General features: G+C 36.2%; 1 long non-coding RNA gene across 1 annotated transcript; it reads left to right on the forward strand.

Moving 5' to 3' along the window:
- The first annotated feature begins 5,872 nt into the window (after positions 1 to 5,872).
- Positions 5,873 to 11,692, forward strand: LOC134806328 (uncharacterized). Its single transcript, XR_010146514.1, has 3 exons — positions 5,873 to 6,101; positions 6,392 to 6,619; positions 11,388 to 11,692. It is a non-coding gene; the product is annotated as an uncharacterized LOC134806328 (long non-coding RNA).
- Positions 11,693 to 12,071: the final 379 nt, after the last annotated feature.

Here is a 12,071-nt window from a genome sequence, read left to right on the forward strand (position 1 = left end):
GACCGAAGGCCGAGCTTCACGTAGGGCCCACGGCTCAGAGCGTATGAGTGTTGTGTTAGTTACTCAACTTAATGAATGTAAATTAGAATATAAGTATTTAGAGAAGGTTATAAACAACAAACGCAAAAGTTTAATGCTCATTTAGGATCGTGACTGTACCTGTGTATTTTATTTCAATTGCAGTCGGGGACCTTTTAAATGGGAATGTCAATACATCAAGCCCACATGTTGCATATATATTATAAATCAGCTTTCACAGCCCTTCATTTTGATACCCTACTCGATAGGTTTGCACGATATTTTTTTCTAAAGGTTGCGTAATTTGGCGTATTAAGTCCGCCATATTGTTTTTATAATGACGTTTTTATCTTCATACTAAAAGAGTCGGGCGTAGCCCGACGTACGTGACACGTTGTACGCTTACCAAAGCCGGGCGCCTTCGGCGCCATCATACTCAGAGTGTCGGGCGTAGCCCGACGTACGTGGCCCGCTGTGCGCGGTCTAAAGCCAGGCGCCTTCGACTCTCTCATACTAAGTGTCGGGCGTAGCCCCATGTACGTGACACGCTGTACGCTTACCAAGACGCCTTCAGTGCCCTCTGACTCAAAGCGTTCGTGGCGCACTGTACGCGTTCCAAAGGAGTCGGGCGTAGCTCGATGTATGCGGCGCTATGCGTGCATTTCTGTACTGAGGACGCCCTCGCAAAAGTAATATAAAGTGACTTCAAATAGTTAGTAACGAAATCATGATCCCAAAATTAATTAAATTAATTATAAGTTAAAAAACACGACTGCGAAAAAGCGAACTGAAAAGATAAAAATATTTTTAGTTGTGTTAGTTACTCAACTTAATGAATGTAAAAAATCTAAAAAGTATAAAAAAAAAAAAATTAATTAAAAATTAAAAAACACGACTGCGAAAAACCGAACTGAAAAGATAAAAATATTTTTTAGTTGAAATAAAATACACAGATACAGTCACGATCCTAAATGAGCATTAAACTTTTGCGTTTGCTGTTTATAACCTTCTTTAAACACTCATATTCTAATTATTTACATTCATTAAATTGAGCAACTAACACAACTAAAAATTATTTTTGTCTTTTCAGTTCGCTTTTTCGCAGTCGTGTTTTTTAATTTTTAATTAATTTATTTTATTAAACAATGTACCTGCAATAATATGTTACTCTTTGAGGGCCGCAAAAATATATGACACGTTCTTATGGCTCTACAAATAAAATCTTGTCAGATATTTTTGTGGCCTTCGTTGCGCAACATATTATTGCAGGTGACTGTACGAACTTTGTGGTGATTAATTATAATTAGTCAACACTGAAATTAAATTCAATCATCAGACATATTGAAAATGAAAATAGAAAATAAAAAAGTGTTTAGTGTGTTAAATAGTACAATTTGAATACAATTAAATAGACTTGAGTCCTCCTTGTAAGTAAATGTGTACCTGCACCTCTAGCACATCTTGCATCCGCGACTTAGACAGCGACTCGAGTCGACATTCCCGCGGCTGTCAAATCTGTCGATTTCCGTAGCACAACTTGTACCCGCGACTGCAACAGCCGCGTAGAGAACTCAAAGTCGCGGCGCGACTCATCAGTGTTCCCCGATAGAATCAAAGTCTAAACATAAATGCTATTTACATGTGACAACACTGAATCGAAAACAGGGTTGCGCTATTTCATTCGTTCTTTGGTGGTAAAAAATCTAGTTTTTTGTCGATGGTTAAGTTTTTCCCATAGATATATAATATACAGAGATGACGTCCAAGCGAGCTGTCAGTGGGACCACTTTTGTTTAGTGTACGATTAACAATGTGGCCCACCTTGCTGTAGCCATGTCGATAAAGTCATATCGATAAACTATCGACATTTCTTGCAATTTTAATTTTACTTCAAAGGTTTAACGATACCTAAAATGAACAAAACCGCTTTTATTCTTTGTTGTGGTTATCAGATCACAATTTTATCGTCACGCCCCAGCATCGGAACCAAGGGAAAGTTCAGATATTTAATTAAAATACATAAATATAAATACCTACTAAAATATGTGTTCCGTAATAATTGAATTATTTTATTATATTCTAATATATTCATTATCCATTAGCATTTCAATTATGTTTATGTTTAACGAAGATAATTATATTGAAGCTTCAATTAATCGCTATTTCGTTCCGCTGTGTAGCGTTTATCGATATATAACATGATTAAAATCGACTTTTCACATCCCTAAAAGTGCACACATATACGCTTTTACGCACACATGCACAACCTAAAAACACACCTACATAACATAACATAAAAAGGTGACACCTTGATTTGAAGTCCATCTTGTCAACAGTATGGTTGTCCTTTTTTGACAAACGGCATTTTTAAAAGAGCAAGGAGAGACAAATTATACTAGTTGCTGCGCCGTCAAAGAGAACAGACAGCGTTGGGGCCTTGGTTTTTCCTGTCAAAGTCAAGGAACAATCAAATTTTGTCAACATTACATTACGAGAAAAAATACGAAAAAAATGTAACTAATAGAGCCTTATATACTAAATTTTGATAATATTCCTTAAAATATATATCCTTTATTTTTTTTAGTATTTGATAACACATTTATTACGTTAAATAATACAATTTTAAGCTTATTTCAATACAGTTGTGCGGTAGAAGGAAGAGAAATCTAATCTTCTAGGATGGGTATTCCACAGCCGTCTTCAGATCCAAATCTTTCTATCCTTCTTCTCGTTCCTCTAATTCTTAGAGAGACAGCTCTGATGATTGATATTTGTATTTTGACTTTGATCCAGTTGATTATTTGTGAGTATGGTTTGGACCATTTTTCATGGAGCTTAAGGGATGTTCTTTTTATGAAGGATTCATAATCCGTTCCGACAGCGCCATCACAGGAGACCACAAGAGGAGTGAATGAGGCTCTGAGATCTTCTGCAGCCAGGTCGTATTTGCGATGTTTTTCGCGAGCGTGTATTTGGGCAATCGTGGGCCATGTGAGTAGACCATACGAGGCGGCGTCTGCATTTACAATGCGAACGTCAAAGAACGCCTTCCTCGCTGGCTCCCATACACTTTCCAGTAGTAAGTCGCTTATTAGCCCTGGTTGATCTAAGGTCGCGGCTCGCATTATTGGCTCAGTAGTAGCCGAAACCCATGCTGGTTCAGCCCAACTTTTGATATCGTCTCTGTGTTGGTCGTGGCCTCTTTTTATGAGCCCTCCCTTCTTGCAATTAAGTGCATGGTTTAGGTTGAAGTTATTTTCGCCACAGCCATCGCAGGTTAGTGGCAGGCTAGAAGGTTCATGCCCGTATCTGATCGCAAGGCCGTCACGAAACTGCGTTGCTGTTAGGTCGGTATCATCAGCTTTGGTCGGTAGTACTGTTAGCCACTGTGATGATTTTTTTGTTAATTACCCTTTGGATGCAATTCTTTGTTTTTATTGTTAGCTTATCCATGATTGATTCTAATTCATGTTGTTCGTTATTTTCTCGCTTTTTTCTTTCTTCTTTTAAAGTTTCATATACATGTTTTTGATGGTCTTCTATGTTAATTTCTTCGCCGGTTCGAATTGCATCTATTAGTATTTTGTTGGCATTTAATGATATTGCATGTGAGGTTTTAGCTTGCTTTGTAGGGTCATTAATTGCAAGGCCTCCGAGCCTCGCTGGAAGAGCAAAGAGTTCATGTTCTATGGATGTTATTTCTCTGCCTAGTATGGAGGGTGTTAAATGAGTCTTGATTGCGTTCTTTAGGTCATTGTAGTCTTTGTCTGTTCCAGTAGTCACTCTTTGTAGGTATTGCCACTCACATTGTAGTGATTTAGTAAATGCGGTATGTACAGCTTGAGGATATTTTTCACAGGCTTTTGTTATTCTAAGGATGCAATCAATCCAATTTTTTGTTTTTTGTCGTATATAGTCGGTTTTATCGCTTATGTCTCCAATAAAACTTCCTAAAAATCGTTGTGCTTTTACAATTTTGATTCCTAATTTATCGAATTTTTGTTTGGCAATATCTGTAAGGCCTTCTTTGACTATTAGATACCTCTTTGTTGGCTCAGGGACCAGGGTAGTAGCCATATCTGGGTCCTTCTTTCATTAGCAGGTTAAACCATTTTAGTAATTCATCAAATTTGCCTAAGCATGCAGAGTCATCCGCATACCAGTTCTGAATGTATTTATTCTTGTTTTTGCATGTTTTTATTAGTGGTAATATTCCAATCGCGTACATTTGCATTGCCAGTGGATCTCCTTGGGTCGTTCCTTCTTTACTTAATATGTATTTATTGGTATTTCTAAACGATATCACTGCGTGTCCTCTATAGGTATTAAAGAGGAATCTCGAGCATCTGGGCCATAGAAGTCTGGCATTCCATAGTGCTAATGGACGATTGAGGGCATTAAATGCATTGGTAGCGTCAACGAGTAGTATACCTTCGGTGTTTTCTTCGTGGAAGCTTTCTGACATTGCGTGTGCTGCACCTTCTATACCGGCTTTTATTCCATTACATAGTTGGTTTGCTCCGCATGCTTCTTGTACGTCAGTGCCAGTCGTCAGAGCCATAGCTTTTGCTATGACACGTTGAAGTACCTCCCCTATACCAATTGGGCGGACACCAGGAGATTTGTCAAGGGCGATGTCTCTTCTGGCTAGCAGTGCCCTTATTGCATCCCATTCTACTATTTCGTTTGCTAGTTTTCTTGTTAAAGCTGCTATTGATTCTCTTAATTTGAAGCTGTGTGGGCCAAATCTTAAAAGCATCGTTTTCCACTGATCAGCATCGGTCCCGCTTGGGCCTGCACCTCCCGAGATGCTTCTTGCTACTTTTTCAATATGGCTGGATGTTACGTTAACATCGACAAGGTTTGGAAGTTGTGTTGTTTGGTCGAAATCTGATATAATCGGTGTTGCTTGGTTTGGATGTTTTTCTTCCAGGATCTGAAATACATTTTTGTCTCCAATTTTGTCGTCAGGCTTTAATATTCCACCACCATTACGTTCTGTGATAAATCTGTTCGCTTGTCTTATTTTTCCTTGTAGCATCAGTCTGTTAAACACGCGTGACATATGATCGCAATCTTGTTGTTTTTTATAGCGGCTATTCTTTTTGTTACATCTCTCTGCTTCCTGTATTAATTCGTCAAATTGATTTTTTCGCCACATTTCTAGTCTTCTGTTTATTAGGCGTCTGATGTCTGAACCTTTAGTTATTAAACTATCCCCTTGGAGGATTGTGCTGCAGTAGAAGAATACTCGTTCAGAGAATCCATTCGTCGGTAATTCATTAACTAGATTATTGATTTCGTTAGCTAGGAGGTCAATGAAATGACGACCGACGTTACCTTGTGGAAGGTTGTATTGTTTTCCCGTCAGTTTTATGCTTTTCTTCCAGCGGAGTCTCCATGTAGAGTCTTGGCCGCCTTCATTGTTTACCATTTTTGCACCAAAACCTTCTTTGAATAGGTTATCTATTGGATTGTTGTTGTTTTGGTTTGATGAAGTACTAGTACTGCTAATAGGGTTTTCATTCTCTTGGTTGCTCATGTAGGTCTGTGAGTGTGACTTACCTATATGTATGTTCAGGCCACGTCTTTAGAATAGCTTGGAGCATATAGGGCAGGGCAGCAGTGTATCATCTTGGCTATTTTCAATGGTGCCTGGGGAAACGTTCATTGTTTCTGGTAATTTTGTTAATATCATTGCTTCTGGCTTTTTATTCACAGTTAATTTGTTATTGTATATAAATTTGTATTATTTAACGTAAAAGAATGATTCAAAACGTATCGAAAACAATAATTCTCAAAATATTTTTCGTAGTGACAGTTGACACACCCTGACATTCGTATTTCTGTTTAATAAACCTTTTAAATATTTTTTTTTTGTAAGTAACTATAATTAATGGAATTGCTATTATTGGTTTGGTTCTCATATTCCTGTCGTAAATTGTGTTTTTTTTTCAGAATGAGTCCAGCATTATCCTAGAAACGATTGATATCCCAGCACCCAAAGGAAAATATTGTTAACAGGAACATGCCAACGAGACCCGAAGTGGAGAGTCAGGAAAATAAATACCCTAGGCAAGCTTGTAGGTTTCAAACGCGGAGCTGTCCCCGTTTCTAAATTAAGTAAGATGTGAGAAGCGCTTTAGCTTTAAGAACACCACCGAGGAAGTGAACTATTATAATAACCCTAATGGTTATGGCGTACCTATCTATGTAAGCTGCCGCAGTAACTCTCAAATAAATTTCATATAGTTTTTCCTGTGCCAATAATGTATAGCATGTGTGTGTACTGTGTAACTGTTTATGATTTGACAATTTGATGAAGTCACGACTATATTTTATTGTTTTGTTTACAAATCAATTAACTTTCCAGGGTGATATTTAATTGTCCTACGCCGCATGTCGAAGAAAAAGGAAGAGAGAAAATATTTTTCAAGGGTAATAAAGAAGATTCTTACAATTTTTCTATTGTGGTTCTAGATGTTAATATATATTAGGTTTAATAATAAGAAGTCAAATATTGCAAGAATATATAAGGCAAATCAATATACTATTAATATAAATATTGTTTTTTTTCACTCCTGTATTTTTTACCTGAAAAGTGTTGAGGTTTATGGGCTTTTTAATTTAAAGAACGTATGACTCCGCACATAGATTATTTTATTTTATATTAAAACACAAGAATTACATGTTTAATGTTTTACATATTTTTCAGAAAGCGGGGCGAGTGACGTGTGTCAATGCTCAGCTCATTTGTTTGTTCATAGACTAACCAAAGACAATCTCAACACTCCTCCTCAAATTTAACTTTGAATTAAAATTAAATTTGCTACATAGTACACTTCATACTGAAAACCACTTAAATTAAAATTATAATTTAAGTTTATATTAATAAAATAAATTTGCGTTTTAGTAAGCTTTTGCTAAAACAGCTTTAAATTAATGAGACATTTTCACTTTAAAAATAATTAAAATAAAATGAATTATTTAGTATACTGCTTACTATAAGCATTTTAAAATATTATGACAATGTTAATTGACACTTAAATGATGGTCAGATAACATTACTTAATTAATGAATATAACATTAACATAAGATACTATTTAATCTAGTTATCAAAGAAAATATCCATAAACTGGACTAAGTATCCATTGACTGGACTATATTAGCATAAGAATTGGTTGACAAAATAATTAAATTTTTCTTTACATAAACTTTTTGTCACTAAATCAGCTAAATTTTCATTTGTGTGTACATACTCTATGTTGATGATGTTCTTTTCCACAAGATCTTTAAGGAAATGAGCCCTAATGTCAATATGCTTGGTTCGCTTTGAATTTTCATAACTTTTTGACATAGAAATAGCTCCAATATTATCAACGAATAGAGTAGCTTTACTACTAAGTCCTAGGTGTTCGCTTAAACCTTTGATGTTCACCATCTCTTGCGCTGTAGCTGCTGCTGAAATGTATTCCGATTCGGCAGTGCTCAGGGCAACACAGGACTGCTTCTTGGAGAACCAGGATATGGGGTTTGCTCCATGTAGAATGATGCCTCCGCTCACACTCTTCCTGTCATTCTTGTCTCCTGCCCAGTCTGCATCGGAGTATCCAGATAGGTCGGCATCTGCAGTTTTTCTAAAAATCAGTCCTCGCTCTTTGGTTTCCTTGAGATAGCGAATAACTCTCTTGCCAGCTTTCCAAAGTTGTTCATTCGGCTTGTCTAAGTATCGACTAAGATAAGATACAACAAATGTCAAATCCGGTCTTGAGGTGACTGTTAAATATATTAGACTTCCAACTAGTTCTCGGTAGGGGACATCTGTTAATATTTCATCTTGCATTGGTATATTATAGTTAATTTCCATAGGTGTCTTTGTTCCTTTGCAGTCTTCCATGTTAAATTTCTTTAGAATTTTCTCTATCATTGTAGTTTGTTTCAGAATTATGCTGTTTTCATTTCTGTTTACTTCCATTCCTAAAAATCTTTTCATTTCTCCTAAATCTTTTGCATTAAATTCCTTTTTCAAAGCTTTTATTGTATCTTCTGTACGTTTTCCAATAATTAAGATATCATCCACGTAGATAAGCATCCACGTATCTTCTTTGTAGTACATACAGTAATCATAATCAGATCTTTTAAATCCAATAGTTTTCACAAATGTGTCTATAGTTTCGTTCCAACATCGAGGTGATTCTGTTAATCCGTATAGTGCACGTTTCAATTTAAGTGCTGTATTTCTGTTCTTAGTTTCGTAACCTTGAGGTATTTTGATGTATACGTCTGACTTCAGTTTACCATTTAAAAATGCTGTTGGTATGTCAAGTTGAGCAATCTTTAAGTCTTCTTGAATAGCTTTAGATAGGAACATTCTTACTGTTGAATGTCTCGCAACTGGTGAATAATTATTTTCAAATATGGTTTCTTTCTTTTGTTGAAATCCTCTCGCGACTAATCTTGCTTTCTTAGTTCCTTCATCTTTTTCTTTAAAAATCCATTTCGTATCTATTGCTTTCTTTCCTTCTGGTAATTCTTTTTCTTCCCATGTTTCTAGTTTTTCTAATGCTTGTAGCTCTTTATTAATAGCTTCTTTCCATTCTGGCTGTCTTGCAGCTTCTTCAAATGTGTCAGGTGCATTTGCACTTAGACATATAACTATATTGTTTCAAAATCACTCAAATATGTAGGGCGTTTGACTACTCTCCCAGATCGTGTAGCTTCTTCATGTCTTTCATCATTCATTACTTGGATCTCGCATGAATGCCTTCTGGTTTCTTCTATTTGCTGTGGTTCATTTTCTTTGGGCGGTTCTGTTTCTTCTCTAATTTCTTGTCTTACTATTTCTTCTATATACTCTCTTACATTATTCTCTTCTTTTTCTTCTTTATATAGTGTATCGCTTTCGTCGAATATTACATCTCGCGAAAGTATGATGGTATTATCTTCTGGATTCCATAATCTATAACCTACACGGTTATATCCAACCATTCTTGTTTCTTGTCCTCGTTTACTTAGCTTGTCCTTTCTTGGTATAATTGTGGCCCATGCTTTACAGCCAAAAACTCGTAGTTTTGATAGATCTGTTTCACCATATCTCATGTAACAGGGTGTCTCATAGTTTATTGCCCATGACCGAGACCTGTTAAGTTGATAAGCTGCACACTGAATTGCTTCACACCATAGAGATTTGGGCAGCTTAGTTTCTGCAAATAGAGTTCTTGTTTTGTCACACAATGTACGATTCAGGCGTTCTGCGCAACCTGATTCTTGAGGTGTGTAAGGTATAGTATATTGAAGTTCAATCCCTTTTCTTCTACAAAAGTCTTTTACTTTGTTTGCGGTGTATTCTGCACCATTATCAGTACGAATTCTTCTTACTTTATTACCTGTTTCGTTTTCTATTCTCAATATATAGTTGATGAGCTTCTCTGATGCTTCTGATTTGTAAACTAGTGGGTATACCATGCAGAAATGAGAATAATCATCAAGTATAGTCATGAAGTATTTTTCACCATTTAGTCCACAGTCTTTAATTGGTCCTGCGATGTCTGAATGTAGCATCTCGGCGACATAGGTTGACTTCGGTCTTGGAGTTTGTTTGAAAGGTGCTCTGGTCGCTTTACCTTCTAAGCAGGGGCTGCAAATTTTATTAGAAATTGGTAAATTCATCATACCTAGCGATTTCCTATTCAGATGACCAAGACGTTTGTGCCAAAGAACATCACCAAGATCATTAGTTTTACTTATGTTGCAAGATTCTTTACATATGTTTGCACGTAACTTATAAAGTTTGCCTTCTAGTATGCCTGCAATAAATGCATTATTTCCTTTAATAGTTACTCTATGATTATTAAAAAGAATACTATATCCTGCCTCAGCTATCTTTTTGACTGACAGTAAATTATATGAAATATTTTCAACAATCAATGCCTCCATATTTATTTTACGTTTATCATTATATATTATTTTAAATTTTCCTATTTTATTGGTTAATATGTACTCACCGTTAGCAACTTGTATTCTGACAGTTTTTTCTAATTTTGTGACATTCGTCATTTCATGTTCAAATTTGCTACTTACAATGTGTTGAGTACATCCTGAATCTATAATAAATGTTATATCATAGTCTTTGTCCTTTTCACTAGTACCACTTAACGCGATTTCACTTGCGATGAAGCTTATATCCTCTTCTATAATATCTCCTTCTGTCAACAATGCTCCTTGACTCTGGAAGCTTGTGATGAAGCTTATATCCTCTTCTGTTGTCAACAATGCTCCTTGACTCTGGAATCTTCCATTTCCTCTGCGAAGGCCTCGTCCTCGTCCTCGGCGACTCTGCCCAAAGAATCGTCCTGGTGGGCGGGATGAGTAAGCTCCTCTGTATTCTCCACTTGAAGTTTCTTGTTCTTTCTTTGAATTGTCATATTTTTCATTTGTTTTGCGTTGCTGGTATCTGGAGAGCTAAATGCTGCTTCAGATTCTTGACTTGTGCTCTCTTCATTATTAATTTTTGTTTCTGCATCTAAAAGTCTTGCTTTTACAAAGTCAAAATCCAACTTTTTCTTTTCACTTGCCATTGTTTCTATGGCTGTTATGACATTATCGTAACTTTTAGGTAAAGAGGATAGCAGATAGCATATTTGGTCTTCTTCTTCTACTTTAACATCTATAGCGCTGAGGTCGCTAACTATAGAGCTAAATTTTATTAGATGAGCTTGTAGGGGCTCATTGCACTTCAATGTGATAAGTTTTCTTTTTAAATAAAATTTATTATATACGCTCTTTCTTTCGAAGATGTTTTGTAGGAATGTCATCATTTCATTCGCTGTTTCGCCGTTTTTTATTATTTCTATATATTTATCAGATACTGCTTGGGCAATGACGGATTTTGCTTTCGCGTCATCTTTTTTCTTCTCAGTCTTATCTAATTCCTCTTTTTCTGTTGTAAGCACGTAGGCAACTTGCTTTTCTTCTAGTATTAGTTTTAATCTGAATTTCCATGTGCTAAAATTGCTATTTTCACTTAAAATCGGTAGATGGGTTGATGAAATTGTAGTTGCGGTCGTCATTTTTCTTTTTTCTTTCTTCTTTTATTTTTCTTTCTTGTTATATTTTCTTATTATTTCCGTGAATCGTAACCCGAAATATATTATTATTCCCATCGATATGCTACCATGTTGAGGTTTATGGGCTTTTTAATTTAAAGAACGTATGACTCCGCACATAGATTATTTTATTTTATATTAAAACACAAGAATTACATGTTTAATGTTTTACATATTTTTCAGAAAGCGGGGCGAGTGACGTGTGTCAATGCTCAGCTCATTTGTTTGTTCATAGACTAACCAAAGACAATCTCAACAAAAAGAAACAAAAATAAAGTAGGTAGGTACCTAGAACTCCTAGAAGCCATGATTAGCTCCCCAAGGCCCACTTCATACCTAATGCTGACAGCAACGTATCATAGCATGATCGTATCAGGCCCTGTCAAACATGAAGTGAAAACATCTAGAACACGGGTATGATCTAGAGGAGTTTCAATATGGTAGACCATATGATAACCATACCTATGCTACGCAGACTATGACATGAGCGTAACGACTCCTTCAAAATATTGTTGGTCGGCTCGGTCCAGTCATGTCACGGTATGGTGTTGGCAGGGGACGGAATGGTTTAGTGGGTGCATGATAACTAATAATAAATATTTCATACAAAGCATGATTTTGAGCCGGACATGATCCTGACAGCCACGTATTACATCATTCTGATACAGAACGATGCAGCGGGCACAGGTCACATGTAGGTATGTTTTGTTGAAGTCAAGGAAGGTTCCAAACGGTATATACCTAAATAGTAACAGATTGTTGAAATTAGACATCTAAACGTGATCCTAAATACTACTACTAAGACTATGGCTTACTTAATAAGTTGGATAGTTTGTTTTGAACATTTGTACCTACCCACCTCATCGGCTTCGTTTATGTACAAGCAAGCGGGCTCCCACGGAAGAAAGAATGAGCGCGCCTTTTACTTCTTTGTTTTGTGCGGGCTC

Source organism: Cydia splendana, chromosome 3 (assembly GCF_910591565.1).
Source record: "Cydia splendana chromosome 3, ilCydSple1.2, whole genome shotgun sequence".
Classification (NCBI taxonomy): Eukaryota; Metazoa; Arthropoda; class Insecta; order Lepidoptera; family Tortricidae; genus Cydia; species Cydia splendana.